Source organism: Sphaerodactylus townsendi, linkage group LG04 (assembly GCF_021028975.2).
Source record: "Sphaerodactylus townsendi isolate TG3544 linkage group LG04, MPM_Stown_v2.3, whole genome shotgun sequence".
Taxonomy (NCBI): Eukaryota; Metazoa; Chordata; class Lepidosauria; order Squamata; family Sphaerodactylidae; genus Sphaerodactylus; species Sphaerodactylus townsendi.
In genome coordinates, this window is record NC_059428.1 from 44,455,934 (window position 1) to 44,479,802 (window position 23,869).

The window sequence follows — 23,869 nt, forward strand, 5'->3', positions numbered from 1 at the left end:
GAAGTTGAATCTTGGATGGCTCAAGTCAATGACTCCATTTATCAAAATAAATCACAGCATTTCTCACTAATTCAAACAAAAAACTTAGCAAACGTGTATGATGTCCTGAGTGTCACACTGAAACCTCTGAGGAAAGGAGAGCATGAAGAATCATTGCATTTTCAGCTGCTTTTGAACTCATTTCCCTCTTTAAGAAGCTTTTGAAGAGCAGTTCTACTTTATAAAGAAATGGGTCAGCTTAATTACCTGGGCTGCTCCCTCTGAGATTGTTTTCTTTTTATTTATTCTTGTACCTATGTGTAACATAGCCTGTGATGTGTATACTAAGATGTTTTGAACTGAAGACTAATTCAGAGTCAGATCCAGTTTGCAGTTTAGAGTGAGATATAATGGAACGAAATCCATTCTAGAGAGCGCTTCAGATTTCTTCAATAGTTCCCTAGATTTCATTCTTTAAAAAGAAGAATTAAGCAATAGAGCATCTAGCAGAAATTTGGAGAGGTGGGGAAAGGAAATGAATTCAATTCTGATTAAACATTCACCACAAGAATGTACAGATTGCACTTGGTGGCGCACAAAAAGCATACTTTACTTACCACAGGTCTGAATAACTGTTGTACAGAAGTGACAGAAGAATTACAATTGCAGCTTTACAATCTTGCTCTGTATCTTCAAGCTTCTAGTAAGGTTTTCCTAAATTGTTGCTGGATCCAGTCCTGTAGCACTTCTAGTTAAATCATTCTCATGTGTCCAAAACTGTGGTCAGCCTTGGGCCATTCAGTTTTACTGCTTTGTAAAAATTTCACTTGAAATTGCTTTTTTAGCACAGGTGTTTTACCTTTGACTGAAGTCCTTCCAGGTACAAAAACCACAAGACAATTCTTACAAGTCTAGTGTGACTTTTCAATCCATTGCAATATTATAACTAATTTTTCAGGTGGAATTTAAATGAACAGCTGGATCTGGACAAAATAATTTTCAGTTAGGCAACATACAAAAGAAAAAGACATGTTATTGCACACATATTCACAACTGTTTAGAAACAGAATATCACAATCACATTTATTAATTTCTAAACTACACCCAACTTAATACACAAGTACTGAATCTGTACTGCTTTGTTTCAGTCAGTATCAAGCTATGTTTCAGATTTAACATTCAGATAACAGGTAAGGAATAAACTTGCTTCTGGACAGCAGCTGGCAGTTTAAAATGCAGAATTTAAGCCATATGCACCTATAGTCTTCCTGTAAGTTTTTCTTCTTGAATCATGTTTCTTGAGGCTGGCAGGTACGAGGCAGCACTGTCCCTTCTTCTGCACCCAGGAGACACGGAACATTAAATAAAAATGGTATGCACTGGTGCTTAAAATTAAATGTCATTTTTACTTACAGACACTAACGTGTGCTGAACAGAAAACTCATACATCCAAGAAGTGTGAAATAGAGAAAAGTAATGCAGGTGCCAGCCAAATGTCTCCTTGAAGTCATAAATACCTTTCTCCAACTGAAATATATCCTCTCATTCATGTAGCCACACGTCCATGCTTTCTCATGCTGACACATTTTAGTTAGGTGTCTTTAAACCCATTCACTACCTTATAAACATTTCCAAATTAAGCTGAAAAGGCATATTTTCACATGGGGAAGAGCCTCAAAGTGTGCCATTATCATGCAGAGTCACTCCCTTCCTAGTTCATTGAAGCCAATAACCTAAGAAGTGTGTCATTTGAAATGCCATGTTAATTTCTGTTCTGGTGCTAGAGCTTGAGTTCCCAGGGGACAATGATGTCACACTGGAGATCAAGCTGTACACCAACACATGGCTCAGAACACGGCAAGTACCATGAAAACTACCCAGGCTAGAAAAGAAGCATTTTTATAATAGGTAAAAGTAGATCAAGTGATAACTTCCAGAAGTGTTTCCTCAATAGCCTGAACAATCATTCTCAATATAAATTTGTGCCCCAACTTAACAGCATGTAGTGTGATGGCCTTCCTAATTCCCCAGAGTTTTTACCTTCCCCCCGCCTACTCCTTTCATTGTCTGCTTATTTGTTTATTATCCTTTTACCCTGCCTTTGCTAACCAAGGTTGAGCTCAAGGAAGCTAGCAACAAGTAATATTCAATTTAAATAGATACATTAAGCACCATAAAATCAAAATTTGAAATAATTTCCAGTTGTAAAATTTAAAAAAATTCCAGGCAGTGCCACAACTTTATTGTCTCTCTGCACCGGCCAAATACAGCGTCCCAGGGACAGCAAAAACGCTGTCCCTGGGAGGCCGTTCGCACAGGACACATTGCTGCTGTGCAGCAGCGCAGTCCTGGCTTCCCCCAGGTGGCATGAAGCAAGCGAGGTTTTTGAAAAACTGCGTGTTCCTCGCGGCGCGGTGCAAACTGCAGCACCAAGAAGCCACTGTTTTCCCCCTTGGCTCCACTCACTGTCTTGTGCAGCTGCACGTGTGGGAGGGTCTCTGCAGCCCTTCAGAGGGATGCTGCACAAGACGGTGAGTGGAGGGGGACCACCAAGAGGCGGCTCCATGCAGAGCCACCTCTCCGGCTGCAGCAGAAGTCAGGGCTGCACGTACGCTAGCGGGCGAACAGTCCCTGCACCTCCACCGGCATACTTCATGCCCAGAGGTACATTTCTGCACATGTATGGAAAGGGCCCCTGTGTCCTTTCTCATGCAGATACTCAAAGATCATAGCACCACCAGTGAAGCATTCTCATGCTTCACCTCATAAATATTCACTTCCTTGAGTTTTCAGGAGTTGCAGCAAAAGTACCACACGGGGAAGCACTTATTTATTTTACATGTTTTGCAGTATCCAGACCACCACTTTAAAATCCTTAGCCACAATTTCAATATGATTGAGCATGCTGGGATTCTCCCCTACTGTTGTCAAAACTGTGTTGTCCTCTAGTTTAAATATTATCAATTTCCACTTTACATTTTTAGACTATTACTAGACAGATTTTATCAGTGTTAATGCACATCACGATTATGTTGATCGTCCAGAGCAATTCATTCTGAAAGGATTTCAGAAACATTAACTAATTGAAGAAGGCCAAAAATCAAATAATGCTTTCTTTTCTCTGCGATAGCAAATGTATATAAGGAGATAAATACTTCTGCCTAAATACTTCTGCAATTAACCAGTGTTTGTCTAAATGATAATCTGCCTTTGGTAGTTGTGAACTATAACAATAATGACTGGTGGGAGAGGAGAAATCACTTGACTATCACACAGTGATATATTGCATCTATGATTTAAAACAACTCTTATCTTTCTATTTCCAAATTTATAAACTATTTCATAAAATTCTATTTAGTAGAATATAACAGGAATGAGATCCACTTCTCAAAGTAAGAAGTTAAGATCTGTATAACTACTTCCTAAGACCATATTCCATAACACAACAGCTGAGAAATAATGACAGATCATTATTTTGTACAAAATTTCATGCTGCAATAAAAGACTCATTTGGAAAGAGACATGTGCCAGTTGGAAGTGAATATCTCATTATTTTTTCATTACTTTGTTTTGGTTTTTAACTGATCACACACTCGCATTTTAGTGGACAAGAAGAACATTGCCAATTTTCTGAATTTTATCAATTATAGAACACTGTCTTGTTTACTAAATAAGGCAGACCAAGCAAAATAGGTGAAGCTGTAATCCACGTCTAGCACCATAGGTGATAGGGCGTTCTGAAAACAATATGAATACTGCATCATAGCCATGTGGCTATCAGAGCCAGAAAAGTCTCAAAGCAAGCCCTTGTGTTGCTATACAGATCTCAAGTGCCACCTGGGATCCATGAATCAGGCAACAATGACCTTCAACTCCCAGAAAATCCTTTAGTAAGGAGTAAATCAAATTGCAAATTAATGGAACAGCTGAACAATGACATTTTTTCACTGTCAGGTGTCAGAGTCTCACACGGAGATGTAAAATTTGTGGAAATTTTGAAGCCACAGTGTGAGGAGATACGTTGGGAGAAAAAAGGAAATTTGGGGAACAATTGAAATATATGCCATGTTTTCTTTCCTGTCTAACCTAAGCTTATTTTACTGGTTTAACGGTTAGTATCTAAAATTGTACTTTGGTGTCACTAACTGGAAAACAATTTTTTTGGTAATTTCTTTGTGGTTGAACCTCCATGTGCAGGAGCAGTGAGACAAACATTTTTAAAAAGGTATCGGCACCAAACTTTCAGGGTGTTATCAGAAGACTCTCATGATGACACCATACAGGTTTGGGGGACTTTACTTCATGGGGTTCGATGCTATGGGCCCCAAAAAGGGTTGGGCCCATCTCCCATTGCCCCATGAAGCAAAGTCCCCCAAACCTGTATGGTGTCATCATGAGAGTCTTCTGATGATACCCTGAAAGTTTAGTGCTGGTACCTTTAAAAATGTTTGTCTCACTGCTCCTGACCATGGAGGTTCAACCAACCACAAAGAAATTACCAAAAAAATTGTTTTCCAGCTAGTGACACCACACTTTCAGGGTGTCTTCAAGACACTGTTCTGATCATGCACCCCACATTTGGTGCAGTTTGGTTCAGGGGGGCCAAGTTTTGGACCCCCAAACAGGTGGTCCATTATCACCCATTGTTTCCAATGGGAGACAATAGTGGCTATCTTTGAGGGTCCATAACCTGCCCCCCCCAAACCAAACTGGATTAAACCTGGGGGGCATCATCAGGACAGTATTCAGAAGATACCCTGAAATTTTCATGCCAGTACCTTTAAAAATGTGCCCCCTGCAGGCACCCCAGGAATTCCATATAAGATTCACAAACACGCGTGGCACATAGGCACTGGCCCAAGCAATTTCTATTACCTGTTAGTTTCTTGTAAAGTATGCCAAATTGTTGGCTATTAGACTTATCAAACTATTATATCTTTATAACACATATATATCTCCACTTTAAATCCAATTCATGCAACCATTTATTACAAGACAACCTTCTCTCAAGTCCATAATCATGTATTTGTTAAACCAACAATGTCCATAGTCTTGTAAATATTATTGCATAAATGTCACCCAACAATTTGGCATACTTTACAAGAAACTAACAGGTAATAGAAATTGCTTGGGCCAGCGCCTATGTGCCACGCGTGTTTGTGAATCTTATATTGTTTTGGACGTAGCACATTAACCCCAGGAATTCCCCCATTGAAAGCAATTGAAAAAATTCAATGCAAACCACAGAATCTTGGGCAAATTTCTGGGTGTGCCTTCAGGGGGCGCATTTTTAAAGGTTTAGGTATGAAAATTTCAGGATATCTTCTGAATACTGTCCTGATGACGTACCCCAAGTTTGGTGCAGTTTGGTTCAGGGGGGCCCAGGTTATGGACCCTCAAAAATAGCTCCTATCTTCCATTGGCTTCCATTGGAAACACTGGGTGATATGGGCCATTACTTGGGACATCATCGGGACAGTATTCAGAAGATACCCTAAAATATTCATGCCGATACCTTTAAAAATGCGCCCCCTGCAGGTCACAATGTGAAAAAGCAGCAAAAAAATAAAAACGCATCCAAGAATCTCGAATGTCACCCCAAATTCGGGTGTATCCAAGCCTGGCAGGCTCGGATATGGGGGGATCCGACCCCATACACCTGAACTGGACCCAAATCCGAACCAGGACCGAATTTTTTCCCCATTTACCAACCCTACTCAGGATTTCCTCCAGGTGATGCTGTGTTATTTTTTCTACAAGAATGATACTGTGCTCCCCCAGTTCAAATAAGTTCAGGAACTATCCTAGCCTGTCCAGATAACTTTTTTTAAAAAATAGGGTTGTGCTGAAAATAACTGCATTTTTTAATGCTTGGTCTCAGAAACGAAGATATGTTCGTTATGGAATATTTACGATGTGCTGACATAAAGATGTTAGGAACTGAAGAAGATTTGTGCATTCAAACATGCCTGTTTGAAATATGGACATACAGCAAATCATTTTACTTAATCAATAGGTGAAATATAGATGAAGCATCAATGCAGCAGATGGCAGTGATCATGATTAAAGCATTAGTATCTGAACAGCTGTTTGGTAGATTACTGTGCAACTTAAGCAGAGTCATACAATTTTAAATCCTTTAAAGACAATTGGCTCAGAGGTTTTTTTAACATTGCTTGGGACGGCACTCTCAAGCAGCAAACTAGATCACAAGCCCATTCCTGCATTTTGGTTAGTTGAAAAACATACTGTATTTCTTCTACTACTACAAACCAAGCAACTTTCAATAAAAGTAAAAGGCAGCAATGACATAGAATAATACAATAAACAATCTAATATCCAATAAAAAATAAATAATCCATAAGCACAAAAAACCAAATTACAAAGCCCCTTCAAATTAAAAAAAAATTAAATCACCAAGCCAGTAAAACAGCTAAAAACAACCATAAAACAACAATAAAATCTGCATCACTAGTATTTCAGCAACGAGCTCAGCAGTAATGTTTTAACTGCAGAAAGCTTGCTGAAATTGAGTGGCCTTGGATCACTATGAAATCTTGCCATAAAAGGTACCATGTCCATATCCTTAGAAAGGCCATGTTATTTTAGTATAGGGCACAGGGTTTCAATTGTGTTGCTTGTCTAAGCACAAGAAGACATTGATAGGGTGCTTAAGGTAACTGAGGATGCTTTGTAGCTACAAAGTGTATTTAGGGCTGCGTTCTGGGTTAATCCCTCAGCAACTGTAATCCATATTTGCTGGTAAATCAGTACCTCTGGAAGGGAATGGGAGGGGAACCTTCTGTCAAGGACATTTAAAAATAGCAGCACAAATGGGTACAGCTGGCTTCTTTCTGCACATACTGACATTCTCATGAAAAATCCAGACTGCATTCCGTAAGAACATTGACACTTGTTTCAGAAGCTTTAACTATGGATTCACAATTTTAATTTATTATAATAGTATGGCTGCAAAGAATTTAGATCTCTGAAAACCGTGACACTGTAAATTGCCAAAGCTTTACATTTCATATAGTGACTTAAACAGATCTGGATGGAAATCAGTTGTAGAAATGTAGGAACATGTGGTTCACTATCCAATTGACAGTGTGATATTTACAAATCACTTCCTCTTGGTTACAGTTTTATGGAAAGTAGTCTGTAGTGTCAAGGATAATGAAATTCACTGATACATTGGGGAAAGTGTTGGACTATTTAGCTTAATATATTTAGCAGAGTAGCAGAAAAGAGACCAATTGGCAGTTGCTGGGTTTTTTTATACATGAATTTACTAACTATTAGGGAGGGTTCACATGAAAAAAAACAAAGAACAACTTTCTATTCTAGCATTAACTTGGTTACATTGTTCTGCATCATGTGGTCCCACATGGTCCCTACCTAGCTAAGCAATGTGTAGCAATGCAGTGTACTCAAACAAAGAAACATACTTTATAGCTTTCTGTCTAGGTGACTAGTCTCACATAGGCAATGCTGGAGTTAGCTGATCAATAGCTTAATCATTGGACTGGGCATAAAACTCTGACCTCAGCAGCTAATTAGCATGCACATAGTTAACTCCTTCATGTCTGAATTGTGGCAGATACTTGCAAATACCAACAGAAAGGAGTGACTGAACGTGCACTACTGCTTGGATATGTATAAATATGCATATAAATACAGAGCAATTTGGGGTCAGCTTAGCTGGGTGAGCTTAGCTTCCCACTATCCTGGCTTCTCCAGCGACACAGGTATTTTTCTCTAAATCAGTTGCTCATTTCCTTGACCCTCTTCTCATATGTTGGGTTATCTACCTTTCTTTTGGATTGTTTTTCAAGTCTCTTGCAAATTTTTACAATGAAACATTAATTTCAGAATTTATTGTTTTACAAATAGCTTGGATCTTGACACAAATTTCTTCAGACAGAATGCAATTTTCTCTCTCCCTTCTGCAGCCAAAATTCCATCCCATCTACTATCCTCAAGAATAACTTAGAGAAGTTGGAGTTTTGTCTTAAGAGGGCATGTGGAGAAAGAACTTGCCTGGGTTTAATTGTAGCTGCATCAATATGATTCTCCCTGTGAGTTTTGTGTCATGTTTTAAAGTGTTAACTCTTTTGGCTTTTCTCCAGCTTGCTCTGGAATTGAACAGTAATTGGCCGAAGGTCGTCACCAGCTGTTTGAAATCTTGAATTGTGGAAGTCTAAAAGAATGTTAACCTACGCATTCATAGGATATAATGAGTCCATTAAAGGTTCCCTTTAATTAAATTCGACTCCTGGTTGGTGGAGGGGGATTGCTGATTAGTGGTAATATAAAAAGGAAAATTTCCTTTTTTCAAGCAGGAGCCGAGATGACTAGAACGATAGTGGTTTGTTAAAGCGATGTGTAAATTTTAGGCTTGCCAAGTTCTGAAGTTATGCACTAAATGGTGCTTTTGTATGAGTTTTAAGGATTGCTGGCCATTAAGTGAATATGAGCCTACCAGCTTATCTTGAATGCTGAATGCAAACAGAACTTAATAAAACAGTTTTTAAAAGTAATATTTATTTCTGAGTGTGTAAAAAATACAAAATCCTAACCCATGTTGGGAAAGGACCTGCTGAGTCTTCCTCCACAGGGGGAATTGGAAAAATCCTCCTTCCATACATGGAAATTTTAGGAAACCTAGTTCATAGCATTATGAAACTAATGAAGATAAGGTCTGAAAATTAACCAATTGAGACTTTCAAAGATTATTTTTGGAATTTGCCCTGAATGCATCCCTAAATTCCATTTGAAGCCAGATTGGAAATGAAGAGAGTGTTGTGTCTAATTTAATTCTTGATTCACTTTTCACAGATTGCTTGGCAAACAGGATTATGCATATTAATTACTTTTCTAATGAGAAATGTTTGAAAGTTACACCTGTTATATCAGCAGAGACGGGATTTTTATTGCAAAATAAATAGACAACATTTACAGCTCTTGATCCAACCATCTCAAAAATATGTAATATTTAGATAAATAGCACCTAAATGAATATATTTTAAGTATTTCAAGAAAGGCTTCACTCCGTAAGTGGAAACAGACAGTATGTATTTCTTTAAACTAAAGGTTACTCCAGGTGATTTTCTGTGGTAGATCTTCCACTGGTTACTTTTTGGTCCCAAAATATAATGATATAGAATCCATATCCAAATTTCTGACCTGCCTCGCACACTCAATAACTTTGAGTGGATTACATTTGAGGATACTTTCACTACTCTGACATCTCAGAGCTTAAAAGAAGCACAGAAGTAGAACATCAAGGTATCTTTTATAAATAGTCCCCTGCAAATATTTTCTAATTGAGCCATTGGGTCTCCATAGGTTCCATAACAGTGAGATGGAATAGGAGAGAGAATCTGTCCATTCTGCAACACTGAACTACCTTAATTCACTATGAGAAAACCAGACTGTGAATAAATAAATAAATAATTTGCACTTGTCTTTCATTACCAGCCTTCAGCTTTTCTCCTACTACAACTTTAGAGCTGAAAAATCTCCTTTCACAATATGGATTTTCTTGGGATATATGCAACTGAAGTTCCTTTGCGTACTATCCATATGTAAATGGATAAGACCACTTTGCTTTACTAGTGTCAACTCATGACACTAGCATATAATTCAACAGCACTAGCCAGCTATTTTATATCTTACAATAGATTGAGGGGTCTTGACCTGGATGGCTCAGGCTATCATGTTCTCAGAAGCTAAGCAGGTACTTGGATGGGAGAACACCAAGGAAAAATGGGGTCACTGAGCAGAAGGCAATGACAAACCACCTTTGTTAGTCTGTTGCCTTGAAAACCCTACTGGGTTGCCATAAGTCAGTTGCAACTTGATATTAATTTATGCACATAGACTGAGATGTGGCTCCAACCAGACTTTCTCATTGGTCAGGTTCCCGTTTCACAATCATGATACCTACATGTACAAAAGCAAGGTGGAATGGAGGCATAGTAAGAACAAGAATTGCATGAGATTGAGTTAAAAAGTAACTGTATAGCTACTGGGTAACTACTGACAGATAATTTAAAGATAGAGTCAAAGAAAAAGACAATCTATTTACAATGTAGTGTCGAAGGCTTTCACGACCAGAATCACTGGGGTATTGTGTGGTTTCCAGGCTGTGTTCTAGTAGCATTTTCTCCTGACATTTTGCATGTATCTGTGGCTGGCATCTTCAGAGGATCTAGATGAACATCCTCTGAAGATACCAGCCACAGATGCAGGTGAAATGTCAAGAGAAAATGCCACTAAAATACGGCCATACAGCCCGGAAACCCTACAACAGCCCAATCTATTTACATGTGATCTAATATTTCCATTAACTTAAAAGGGGAAAAACTTCGGGGGTTAACAATAATGAACATTTTAATATGATAATCATTAAGAGGATTTGCCATAATGTGGTATTGTTGGTATGGCAACGGGTCTTGTGAACATTCTGGCATATCAAGATTATTCCAAGATCAATTCCAGGTTACAACTACATCCAAGGGTTGGTGGGGTGGGGAATCACTAACACAGAGAGCAGAATACAAAGGTCAGTGATCTTACCATCTGTCAGAGAATCTGCAAAGCCAATAAAATACACTTTAGCAAGTCCACGGCAGGTTAAAATTAATCATATTACTTTAGTCTGGCAGATACAAAGGATTCAAAACCACTTTAAACAACTATCTAGCCACACCTTTCTGAAGTATTTGATTATGCTTGAATATATATCGTTCTGTTCAAGGCCTACAATCATGAGCAAGGAAAGAGCCAATTGTTCAGTGTTTGGATGTGTATAGTGGAATCTGAGTGTGTCTGATTGCACAATCATAACTGTTTCATGACCAGTTAGACTTTCCCACCATTGCCTCTCTGACCGACCTATCTTAAACTACTCTTACTTCTGATTTTTAGAAGTGCCAGTAGTGCCAGTAGTAACATAAAAAAAAGATTTTGGTGTTTTTGAGTTAAGGCTTGCTGCTAGGTACCTTTGGGTGCTTTTGGTGTCTGCTCATTAATTCAGGTAATCTTGTGATTTGTTCTTGTGATAATATCTTGAATAGATGCCGCTAACTGCATAGCTGCAAAATACAAGCTGCAATATACCGTAGTCAAATCTGATCATTTAAAAGAGGCATCAGACAAAGAGAGGACAAATGGTGATTATGTTCTTTTCAGTAGATGGTTAATTTAATGACCTGAATTACCATGACTTTGAAAGATATCACCTCTTCGTATGCAATTAGATTATTTAGTTCTTGAACCGAGAAAAAGTTGCTGCAACAACTAACTGGTTTCTGCACAGGTGCAAAGTTGCTTGGCGTGGTGCTGTTCACAAGATCATCTGTCCAAATGATGAACCAGGGAACATCAAGCTAAGCTGATCAGGAGCTGTTCCTGGTGAAATTCTCAAGGGATTTCAAAGTTAAATTTTTCCCCTTGCATGGTATGCTTGAAACCAAATCTCCCTGGACATTCTAAAGGAGCTGCTGTCTTCTGACAGCTCACCTTATCTAGATATGCTTTTGGTTTCGCAATTAGTGGTAAATCCTCTCCCTCATGTTTCATATTTATGTTGATATATTCAATTATTCATTACAGTTATCTTGAGAAGAAAAGGCTTAAATGAATATTCATTGCTTATTACTGCTTCATTATCCCAGTGCATTTATTTACAATAGCACTTTGTTGGCCTGATGCATACTTTGTATCCACCAACCTAATTTAATGTTATCAAAGATAATGCTAAATGATACCTCATAATAACTGAAATTATACTTCAGAGGCTTACAAAACCTCTAGAAATACATTTCCCGTATGAGGACAAATTCGCAGATTGCCCTAATCCTGATGGAAGATTTCACATTTGAGGAAAAGGAAAATATAGTTGCCATTATCTCATTGTGGCTTTGCTTACCTATGAAAGGCCCACATGTTATTATAATTATCTATTTTACAGTAAGCCATATTAAGTGCTTCATCATTGCAATATTTTTAATATTGTAAATGCCTGTTTACTTTTGGTTGATTCAGTTGTCGACATTGCTGTATCCTGAAATATGTCTTAGTGCGTTGGCAAGCAACCAAAGAAGCACTGCAAGTTAGACATTCTAATCAGAATTGGTATGAATGTAGTGTCTATTCATATTGTGTAGTAATGATATAAATCCCAACAAAATTAGGTTCCAAGCCCAAGCACACTTATTTGAAAGTTAATTCCACTGAAAATTTCCGTTTCAGCTCTTAGGGCTATGAGGTTATTACAGAAGAATGTTCAAGAGGCATAGGCTTACCAAGTCTATGAATATGTTATGAACATCTGAAAAAGATGCAGCAAACATTAGGCCAATTTGTTACCACCCAAGAAAATAGCCAAAATATTTTCTCAAATCAAGTTACATGGCTACACTGGCTCCATGTCAGGACGCAGAGACTTGTGTGGTTCAGAAGCCGTTGCGAGGCTCACAAAGAACGTGCATATGTGATTGTGCCAATATTATATGATTTCCCTCTTGCCTTTGCCCCTTCTTGGATATAATGAAAGCCCCTTTTGTGTTGGATCTATGATTTGCCCACTGTTTGAGATTCTATTTTAGTTAGGTTCTCCAGCTAGTTTAAGGTTTTATTACTGTTAATTTAGGAGATTCTTGCCTATAAGTATATGTATTTATTCCTTAAGGTTTCCCTAATGCTTAAGTTAGAAATGTTATTTTCGAAATTTGTGTTTGTTAGTAAAGGCAGTAGCCTGTAGAAGCTGATATTAAGGGACAAGGATGTTATCCCTGGAATGAAGCTTAGACCAACACCCAGCTGACTCCTTTGCGAAGACAAAGACCCCCTTTGGTTTTGCAAATTAAATCTGATGGCAGCACCCAGAGGTCCCCGACCTTTGGAAGACGTGTCGGGACCACCATTGGACAGTTTGAACTCTCCTTTGTTGCAGAGCTGAGGCGCGGGAGCCTCAGGTCATAACCAAAGGAAACAGCCATCTGATAAAGCAGATAACTGGGTGCGGTGGCAAACCCACCCAGATTCTCTGAATGGACCTTATCCGCTCTCCCTTCAGCACCATTGTGAGATCTTGCAGGAAGACACTTGACAGCGGGATTTCGTGATCCCATTCACAAAAGTTGTAATTGTATCTGTCTTTTGTATTGATGTTTCCTTATTGGTGTTCAGTAAGGGACTTGACTCCTTACCTGCCCCTTTTACCTGCCACTTTGTCCCCTTTGGTGTTTGTGAATAAAAGTTCTTGTGCTTGTTTGCAAGGCACGATTCTCCTGCCCAAGCTGTGACCACCACCTCCAAATAAAATCCTTCCTGTGCCTCATTACATTGCTGAGCTGAAATCACTTATTGTTACCCGAGCAACAGCAGAAACAAATTCACACAAGCCCCTTCCACACATGCAAAAAAAAATGCACTTTCAATGCACTTTGCAGATGGATTTTACTGTGCAGAATAGCAAAATCCATTTGCAAACAATTGTGGAAGTGGATTAAAAGTGCATTATTCTGCATGTGTGAAAGGGGCCACAATCAAACATCATAAGACAACTTGAAATCCAAACCATGGCTACTCAGCAAGGACAATAATTTGTGATCAGCAATATTTTTTCACTTTATCACTATGGGTATTTTTAACTTTATCACACCCAGGGAAACAATGGTCTCTTCTGCACAGAACAAATAGAATGTTTTCAGGATGAAAAAAAGAATTTGGGGGTTGGAGTTCTGCACAGTTTCCCCCCCCCCCCAAAAAAAGAGTTTGGAAAATGTTTTATTTGGGCTCAAAATGACTTATTCTGAAAACACTAAATTAGCTACTTTTTTCCTGAAGCCAGTTTTAAAACGTTTCTTGCTCACCTGAATGTAAAGCTCTCACTTTTGTTTTCTCAGCTGCTCATGTCTGCCATTTTCTGCCTCTTCAGTTTTATTCTCCATGTCACTATTTTCTGATTTTTTCCCACAAAAATTTCCTCTACTGGCATCGTGAATGGGCACCATTTCAGTGATTAAAGTCGAATTAAACACGATTATGATTAAACACGAATGAACTCAGTTGTGCTTGCCGATTACTGCAATGTGAAGCTTCAAAGATACTTCACCGATAATAAAAAGGGGGAAACGACATGTTGCCATCATCAGCAGGCACAACTGAGATAATTCATGTACTTCAATCACTGAAGTCACACCAGTTGCGATGCCAGCAGAGGAAATATCTGTTGGAAAGAATCAGAAAATGACAGGTAGCAGAGAGAATTAAATTGAAATGGCATAAAATGGACAAAGTACCTGCAATGCTTTCTTTTCCCATGTTATGCAGACAAAAAAGGCAAAAAAGTTATTTTTAAAACGTTTTTCCAAACATTTTAAACGGTCTGTGCAGAAAAGGCCAAGGTTGGTAGTTTCCTATGCCATAGTTCACCATGAGAAGAAGCCTCTTCTATATGGGTTCCATATTTCAAGGACATTTCAGTAGGATCAAGACATGATAATCCATGTCCTAGTGATGCATGTATGACAATTTGAGCAATGAAATTGTACATATTGAAATTATGACAGCATACTGTATATACTTGTGTATAAGCCGACCTGTGTATAAGCCGAGGCACCTAATTTTACTGCCCAAACCTGGGAAAACTTATTGACTCGCATATAAGCCGGGGGTGGGAAGCCGGGAGGGAGAGGGAGCTCCTTATTTGGGCAGTGACATCAGGGGGAGTCACTGCCCAAATAAGAAGTTCCCTCTGCCTGCCAGCTGGGTTTGAGGAAGCCCAGCCAGCAGGCAGGCAGAGGGAGCTTCTTATTTGGGCAGTGAATCCCCCTGATGTCACTGCCCAAATAAGGAGCTCCCTCTGCCTGCCGGCTAGGTTTGATGAAGCCCAGCCAGCCAGGGTGCCTCCGGGTTCTCCCTTCACCCTCCGAGGAGGGCAGCAACAAGCGGCTTGTGCAGCCACATGGAGGTCGTCCTGGCCACGCCCCCAGCCTTGGCAGAGGCCTGAAGAGCCGGCTGGTAAGCAGTGACTCGTGTATAAGCCGAGGGGGCATTTTTCAGCCTTAAAACAGGGCTGAAATAAAACAGGGCTGAAATAAAACAGGGCTGGATTTTAATCTATTTTTCATATTTTTCTATGACTTTACATGTCTAGAAGAAGTACAAACTGAAGTCTAAGGTTAGATTACGCATTACTGGCAACCTAGTTTCCCAGTACACACCTCGTCTGAGTTGGCAGAGGTGCTCTCTGGCATCGAACTGGAGACATGAAGACTGATTGTTTGGGAGGACTTCAACATTCATTCTGACAATACCTTGCCAGGCCTGGCCCAGGATTTTATATTCTGTATATAAAGCCCTAAGGCAAAATCATTTGTCAATTTGGAACTGGATGCATTCAGTGTGCTGAAACCATCCAGCTGTATATCTTTCTATCCTCTTTTTCTAGAAATGTGATAGAAGCCTGTAGCCACTGCTGTGATTAAATCTTTGAGAGTGTATGAAACTGAACTCCAACAACATGAAGGTAAAGCTGGTTGGGAAGACTGAGGTCTTGAAGGCGATCATACTCATATATATGACTCCACCCCTGGACACACCTCTAGCATGCCTCCACTATGCTGTTGGAACAAGGCATCCTGGAGAACTGTGGCCACCGCTGGCGTGTTTCCTGCTCTGCTGGGTTAAGTGCCCTGGGGAGGGTAAATCTGCTGGTGCAGGCCCACACTACCTTCATATGTGGATTTGCCACCACACTCTGGATTGGGCCATTATTCCATATTTAGAACATTCAGGATAATCAAATTATATGCATTATGAACAACTAACTTTGACAGTGTTATAGAAGTATAGTCAGGGTTTTTGTTTTGCTTTTGCAAAACACAACCTCTATGGAAACCCCATAGAGTTTCAAGGCAACAGACATTCAGAGGTGGTTTGCCACTGCCTGCCTCTGCATACTAACCCTGGACTTACTTGGTGATCTCCTAAATACTAACCAGGGCTGACTGCTTATTTTCCAAATTCTGATAATTCAGTCAAATCTAGAAGCTTATAGAAGCTTATCTAGAGGTGTCTGTATACCATGATACCTTTCTATATCAGTAACAGTAATGTTTCAGGAAGTAAAAAAATATTTTGAACACATCTTCCAATTATAGCGACTTCTATAGCAACCAGTTGTAGCATCTTAATATTTAGAATGTGTTGACTAAAATTGAAATGCAACAGTCCTGATAAATCCATCCCTTTCTCAGCTTTACAGCTAAGTTTATGTGTGATCTCATATCTAATATCTTACTGCTGCAGGATTTTAATTTAGAAAAGGAATTGTGTCATTGCTTTTCCTTGCTAAAATATTTGCAAGGTTACTAACTGTTTGTAAATTATTTTGATGTCCATCTCAGGTGGAAGGCTCTGTGTAAGTTTTGTAATACTGCAGTATCATTTAGTTTAAAGCCTACAGAATTTGCAAATGAAATTCCAGATAACACATAACTTTTCTCAGCCTGCCAAATCATTTAGATGAAAATTGCTTTGGCTGCAGAAACTTACACTAGATTTCCACTTGCACCTGCAGTTCATGAGGCTGGACACATTTCTTGATACTTCACCAATAATAAGCAATTATGTATCAACATAAGAAAATACATGCTGGGTCAGTTCAATACTCTATCCAAAATGATGCCCTAATACATTCTCTATCAGTATTCTCTATCATCCAGAGGCAAAAAGAAAGGCTATCAAATACTTCTACTAAAAATAATTTCTGGCTGCCAGGGACTGAACAACATAATGCTAGACAACCTAAGGGAAGTAATTGTACACTCTGCTCAAGGGAAGTAATTGTTCCACTCTATTCTGCATTGGTCAGACCTCACCTAGAGTACTGTGTCCTGTTCCAGGCACTGAAATTTAAGAAGGATATTAACAAGCTGGAACGTGTCCAGAGGAGGGCAACCAAAATGGTAAAAGGTCTGGAATCCATGCCCTACAAAGAGAGACTTAGGGGGCTGAGAATGTTTAGTCTGGAGAAACAAAGGTTAAGGGGGGACATGATAGCTATGTTTAAATATTTGAAGGGATGTCATGTTGACAGTGGTGTAGGGGGAAAATGGCACCTGGGTCCCTCTCCCATGGGTCCTTGCCCCCCCACCTCCATTTCCTTTAGTTTAGCTGGCTGCTCTTTTCAGCCAGCTGAACTCCAGGCTGCAAAGAGCAGCCGATTGAACTCCAGGCTGCTTCGTGCTTCTGCCAGGCCTGGTGGGGCAGGGGAAGGGGAAGGACTGTGTGTGTGTGTGGGGGGGTAATTTCCACCCCCACATGACCCCAATGATGCACGCCTGAGGTGCAGCACACGCACACACACCCCTGTCCCGTGGCAGCTACACCATGTTGAAGAGGGAACAAGCTTGTTTTCTGCTCCCTCAGATACTTGGACATGGAGTAATGGTTCAAGGTGCAGGAAAAGAGATTCCACCTAAACATTAGGAAGAATTTTCTGACTGTGAGGGCTGTTCAACAGTTTAATTCACTGCCTCAGACAGTGGTGGAGTCTCCTTCTTTGGAGGTTTTTAAACAGAGGCTGGATGATCATATGTCTGGAGTGTTTTGATGGAGTTTTCCTTCATGGCAGGCGGTTGGACTTGATGGCCCTTGTGGTCTCATCCAATTCTATGATTCTAACACGAACACAATGCACCAAAAATGAGCCTGACATCATTGTTCTGTTGAACTGATGGCCTAGCTTCATTCATTCTTTTTAATTTATACATCAGCTTTCTACTTCAAAATGTTCTGAGATGCCAGCCACAGATGCAGGCGAAACGTCAGGAGAGAATGCTGCTAGAACACGGCCATACAGCCCGGAAACCACACAGCACCCAAGTGATTCTGGCCGTGAAAGCCTTCGACAATACAATGTTCTAATAGTTTAGAAATAGTAAAATAATTATTAATGACTGTTTTCTCTTACTTTCAGGGGAATTTAACTTATACTTTTATTTAAAACATTAAAAGAGCTAGTACATACTCTGAGCTTGTTAGCCAGAGTGAAGACCCCTGTTGCTCTTTAATTATCGGCTGAGTCACTGGGCCTTTTTTCCTGTTAATATTTTATTTATGCCAGGGCAGGTGCCCAGATTATGATTTTTTTTTCATTTCATTTTTATACCGCCCTCCCCCGGTATATGGTGATATGGTGTGGAGAACAAGTACAACAGTTAGAGGAAACCCATATGTGGTTTAATCATATGGAGGTTTCAAATGAGTAGCAGGGTAAAGAGGATATTTTCAACCAGGCTTTCCCATGCCATTCAAATGAACAGGCCCATTCAAACAAAAAATCAGTTTGTTATTATTATTTCATTTTTACTATTATATTTGTATTCTGCCCTGACCAAGGGAGGACTCAGGGAAATTCAAAGCATAATAAAAAAAACAGAATACATCAGTTTTTCATCAATACAAAAACTAGTGAGAAATTTGACTTACGTACATAAAATCCTATAAACAGTCTTAAAGAAGTAGTGCCTAAGATCATAAAGAAACTCCTCAATACTAAGAACAATATATTAATTAAATTTCTAAGCAATGTGAAGGAGACAAAATGAAACCTACAGGCCCTGGTTATGAGATAAGAGAGGCTAGAAAAAGGACTTGAGGGAAGAGAGTTTTAGGGCCTAGGTCAACAACTGAAATCAATATGTGTATGAAAACATTGTTGTTCTCAATTGTAGCCTTGATGGAACATCTCTAACAGGCCATTCAAAATTACAAAAGGTCTGTTAGGGCCTGGGTCTCCTTAGACAGAGAGGTTCACAAGACAGGGAGCACAGCTGAAAATGCTGCAGGTCAAGGACAGCCTTATAGACTTTGGGCCTCCAGGGATCCCCAGATTTTCTAATGAAGAGTTTAAGGCTCTCTGGGGAGTATAATAAGAGAGTGCCAGAGCATCTAGGGTTTTGAAGGTAAACAACAATACCTTGGATTTGAACAGATGATAAATAGTTTATCATTCCCTTCTCCAGGCATTCCACAAATGTACCTGATTCAGCAATTAAAGAGAAAATAGAGCTGGGTGCCATCCATACATTTTTGGCCTTGTACTCAAATCCCAAGGCAAACTCTCCCAGTGGCTTTGTGTTGATAGAGGTCAATGTGGATCCATGTGGCACTCCATAGAATAATCCAGTAGTCCCCAGAAGTACCTTTTGGATTTAGTTTGCCAAGTAAGAACAAGCTGGTGTAGTGTGGCATAGTGATTAGAGAGATTACAGCATCAAACAAGGACCTGAGATGACTGATTTTGAATTTTTGCTCAACCGTAAAAGGCTTGGGTGACCTTAGGACTATCACAGTCTCTCAGCCTAATCTGCCTAACAAGGTTTTTGTTAGAGGTTTCAAGCTGATTTTGAGCAGGTTGTACATGATGAACATATTTAAAATTTGCTGAAATCTGTACAGACACAGCTTTACAGAATGTGAGGGCAGCAAAATAGTGTGTGAGAAATGGTTACATCCTTCTCCTTTTGTCTTCTGGAAGATCTCATCATAGATGTCCAGATAGCAAAGAATAGCAAGGATACAGGGATCTGAAACTTGGAGCTCTGATATCTTATTCTCTGAATTATCAAATTAATGTGAAAGAAAAGGAGGCCCGTTTTCAGTCTGCTAAACTCTAGTTCCGTCACTGCTGGTGTCCAAGAATGTTATTTCCCTTCAGAGTTCAATCAAGGTGCACAAGGGTTCCACCTGATGTATAATGCTGATGTTTTTGACCAATTTCTAAGTCCAAGCTGATTTGGTTGCTAAGACACAAGCTGAGTTGACTTCCTATCAAAATAAAGGGAGGCTGTGACTTATAGGGCAGCGTGACTCATTACAATATGATCTATCTAGCTTACAATTTGTGGAATTAGGTTATCAATTCCTCTTTTACATTCAATCACTAAAAAAAGAAAGACCATTTTAATCTTTGTTTATGTCTGTGTTTCCGCTCAGTTGTGTTTCTCTCTATATCTATATCTATTATACAAAATACCTTTCTTATACAAAAATGCAATGAAGACATATTAAAAACTTCTTTTACATATATTGTTGAGCTTGGAAAGCATTATTCAAAGTACACTAAATAATACTGGGCCCTCGAGAAAACCTGAAGTCACACCAGCTCTTCCACATGTCAAGCTTTCCTTGTTGCAGATACTCAAATTAAGTAACAGCAGAATTCTAGAGTCAATTATATGTCAGAGCAAAAGTCTTTCCCTCTTTGGCTATTTCATTTCTCTTCCTTTTTTCCTGAACCTCTTACTATTATGTGGGTTAATAATCCAAAGAGTTAACAACATTGAATTAATAAATTGATGCAGAGACCCGTTTCGTTGTTCTGCTGAACATCTAATTTGTTAAATCCTACTTTTCCACTAGGAACCCAAATTGCTTTAATTAAAAGCATTCAGGCTGCTAATGTACTTCTGTCAATACTACAACCATGTCATTATTTCTATACTAACATTTTCTATAACAGTTTATATCAAATGAGGCTTTAGAAACCCATGAGTGGTAGAGCATTAAAAGTTAAAGCCAAATACTAAAGAATAGCAAACATGCCAGTGCAGTGTACTTAGAGGGTTCAGGCAAAAGTGAATGGCAGCTCAGTAAATGAGTTCAGGAGAGTTTGAGAAAATCATGAGCCACTACGACATAATGATTAGTGTTAGTCTTGGAAAAGGTAGGCCAGAAGTCAAAGCTCTACTCCACCATGAAGCTCATTGAGTGAAGCTGCTTTAGTCACTGGCTTGGAGCCTGCAGATCATTTCCACTGATGAAAGGGCTTTCTGTCAGCAGAGTAGACTTTGCTCAGCTCTCCCTCGATCTGTTGCTGGAGATATCTTCTAAGCAGCTGTTTCTGAAGAACACAGGCCAATAATGGACAACACAAATGAACCATCTTGGCTTTTTCTTTCTACACAGCACAAATAAAATGCCCTTGGGACATTTTTAACAGAACCCTCTTAGTTTTTTCTTTCTGCATAGTGGATGTTTTATTTTTCCCACCTTCCAACCCACATCCACCCCCCACAATAGAGCACCTACTTTCATTTTCACAGCAGTTTACAGCAGCTTGTGTCCACAGTTTTCTGCAGCTTGAGAGTCTCCCTGCTGCCACCATTTGTTGCATTTGTATCCCACAGAGGTTTCCTCTGCTTGCAGCTCATCTGATTGCTATTTCCCTGTAAAAAGTTTATGAATAAAGTTTGTTTTCTGTTTAGAGGGAGGTGTCTTCATAGCTACACAGACACAACCTGAGATTCGCAATTGTTTATGTCTGTGTCATCGAAGCTATGAAGACACCTCCCTCCAAACAACAAACAAAAAGGAAAAACCACATACGTGTGGGATCACCAGGAAAAACGAACTTTATTCATGAATTTTTTATAAGGAAATAGCAGTACTCTCAGCAGAGAAAACCTCCATGAGAAACAAAGATGTCTGTGAATCACCACAGGACGCAGTTGCTGCTCGGGGTGGGGGAGCAGTGAAACCAGCAGATGCATAAGAAAATCTTAGCCACTCAGAAGACAGGTCTACTGTCCTTCGCAGACCGATTTGGTTGAACAATTGTCATCCATAAAGGGTAGGTCTGCCCAATGCTTTTCAATGGACTGTAGTCCCATCTTCCAAGCGACTAAGATTCTTTTATGCAAGTCAGCATAACTATGGAGATAGCTGATCTTTTTTTAAAAATAGGAAAACTATGTATTGCCAAAATTGGCAGGATGAGATGAGTACAACCGTGTAATTTTGGGGCTGAAAAGGTGTCCAGGATCAAAGCCTGCAGAGCAAATGTCCTGGGGCAACCTTCAGCAAATGGAGACGGCGAGAATCCCTTCAGCAGCACACAAAATGTTGGAAACAAGCTGAGAGTGAAACTGACTAGAGAGCAGAATTGTCAGGCAGGAAAAATAGTACAGCCAGGCAGGAGACATCTTGCAGACAGCTCAGGGGAAAAAGGTGCACTTTAAAGAAATATCACCAAAAATGCCTTCAGCCAAAGTGAGGTGTCGTGAGGATATCTTGGGAAAATAGCTCTGTGAAATTCCTTCCCATTTTTAAGCCTTTTTAAGGTCCTCAGGATGTCTTATATTTTCTGTGAGGAATGAAGAAGAGTAGGATTTATATCCCCCACTTTATCTCCTGCAAGGAATCTCAAAGGGGCTTACAAACTCCTTTCCCTTCCCCCCTCACAGCAAACACCCTGTGAGGTAGGTGGGGCTGAGAGAGTTCAGATGAACTGTGACTAGTCCAAGGTCACCCAGGTGGTGTGTGTTGGAGTGCACAGGCTAATCTCCAGATAAACCACTACAGCTCAAGCGGAAGAGCAGGGAATCAAACCCGGTTCCTCCAGATTAGAGTACACCTGCTCTTAACCACTACACCACTGCTGTTCCCAGTCTGTGGAATGGATGACAGACTGGCTTTTGTGGGTTTTCCGAACTGTGTGTCCATTGGCTGTTCTTAACATTTCACCCATATATATGGCTGGTATCTTCAGAAGCATGACACGGGAAGATGTGTTTCTCTACATGACACAGAAGTTGCCAGCCATAGATGCAGATGAAACATAAGGACAAAACACTATCAAACAGCAGCCACACAAACCAGAAACCCACAACAGACAGTTGATTCCAGCTGTGAAAGCCCTAGACAATACAGAACTGACTCCAAACCAAGATTGGCGGCGGGGGGAGGGGGGGGAGGATGGAATTTGGGGAAAAGGTTGAAAGCCTATATTAGAAGGAAAGAGCACTTTACCAGTTTCCTTTCTTGTCTTGACACAGTAGACCCAAAGGAGCAGGGAGCACAACATGAAGTTGCCTGGGAAGAAAGAAGATTAAGAAATGAGAAAGGAACATTCCAAACGGCAAACTGCCTTTCAAAGGACACTTGAGATCTCAGCTGATTAAACCAGCCCAAACATGTGCCCAGTCTCTTTGAAAGAGCACTGGAATAGGAAGTGCACTTGCAAATGTATGATATTGTCAGGCGCAACACATCCAAGACCATAAATGTGATCAATCAATTTGGGCTACTTAAGGCCACCAGAAGGCTGATGAGAATGGAATGTTTTCCAGAAAATGCTGAAAGCAGCAGAGTGCTGCTTAAATGAAAGAAGGAAAGGAGAAATCAACCTCATCAAGCCCTTGAAAACTTTGAGAATCCTGGATGAGAAAATTTGAAGCTGGGACCTGCAAATTATGTACCTCTTCCCCTCCCCACAATCCAGCAACTTGACACTGTTTGTAACAGTCACTATGGGCCTTGGCCACCATCATGTTAGCAAAGCCAGACCACTCAGACAAGGTAGGAGTTGTCAGGAAACATACTCATAGAACTTCCAAAGCACATATAAACACTGATTTTATAAATTAACCCCCACCCAAATAGCAAAGACGAATCCCTAAGATGACATGATAGAGGCTAGATATTGTCCAGAAGGAACTGAATATTGAAAGTAAATGTACATTAAAGGAAAAGGGATGGAGTTCAGCCTGCTGAAGACCTTGCCAATTGAGAGAATATGATTTTCAAAGTGTTTCCTCTGAAAGTTGTTATTTATTTTATTTAACTTATTCTCCACCTTTCCCAGGCAAGGCTGGTTCAGGTCAGCTTTCAACATAATGGATCCCAACAAATTTCAGTACAAATATGATGAAAACATGCAATTTAAAATCAATTTCCAGTTTAGGCTAAAAGATGGCATCCTAACTCCATAATCTGCTTTATAAGATTTTTTTTAAAATCTCCAGAGGGCCTTCAAGGAAACTCAGGAGCAGGGACGTAGGTAAAGGGGGGGTTCTTGGGTTTGAAACCC

General features: G+C 39.8%; 1 long non-coding RNA gene across 1 annotated transcript in view; it reads right to left on the reverse strand.

Annotated features, from left to right (window-relative positions):
* LOC125432138 overlaps positions 1-22,884 on the reverse strand; it is a 59,165-nt gene extending 36,281 nt beyond the window's left edge. The window contains exon 1 of the long non-coding RNA XR_007244407.1: positions 22,810-22,884. This is a non-coding gene — a long non-coding RNA (uncharacterized LOC125432138). The remainder of the gene's footprint in view (positions 1-22,809) is intronic.
* Positions 22,885-23,869: the final 985 nt, after the last annotated feature.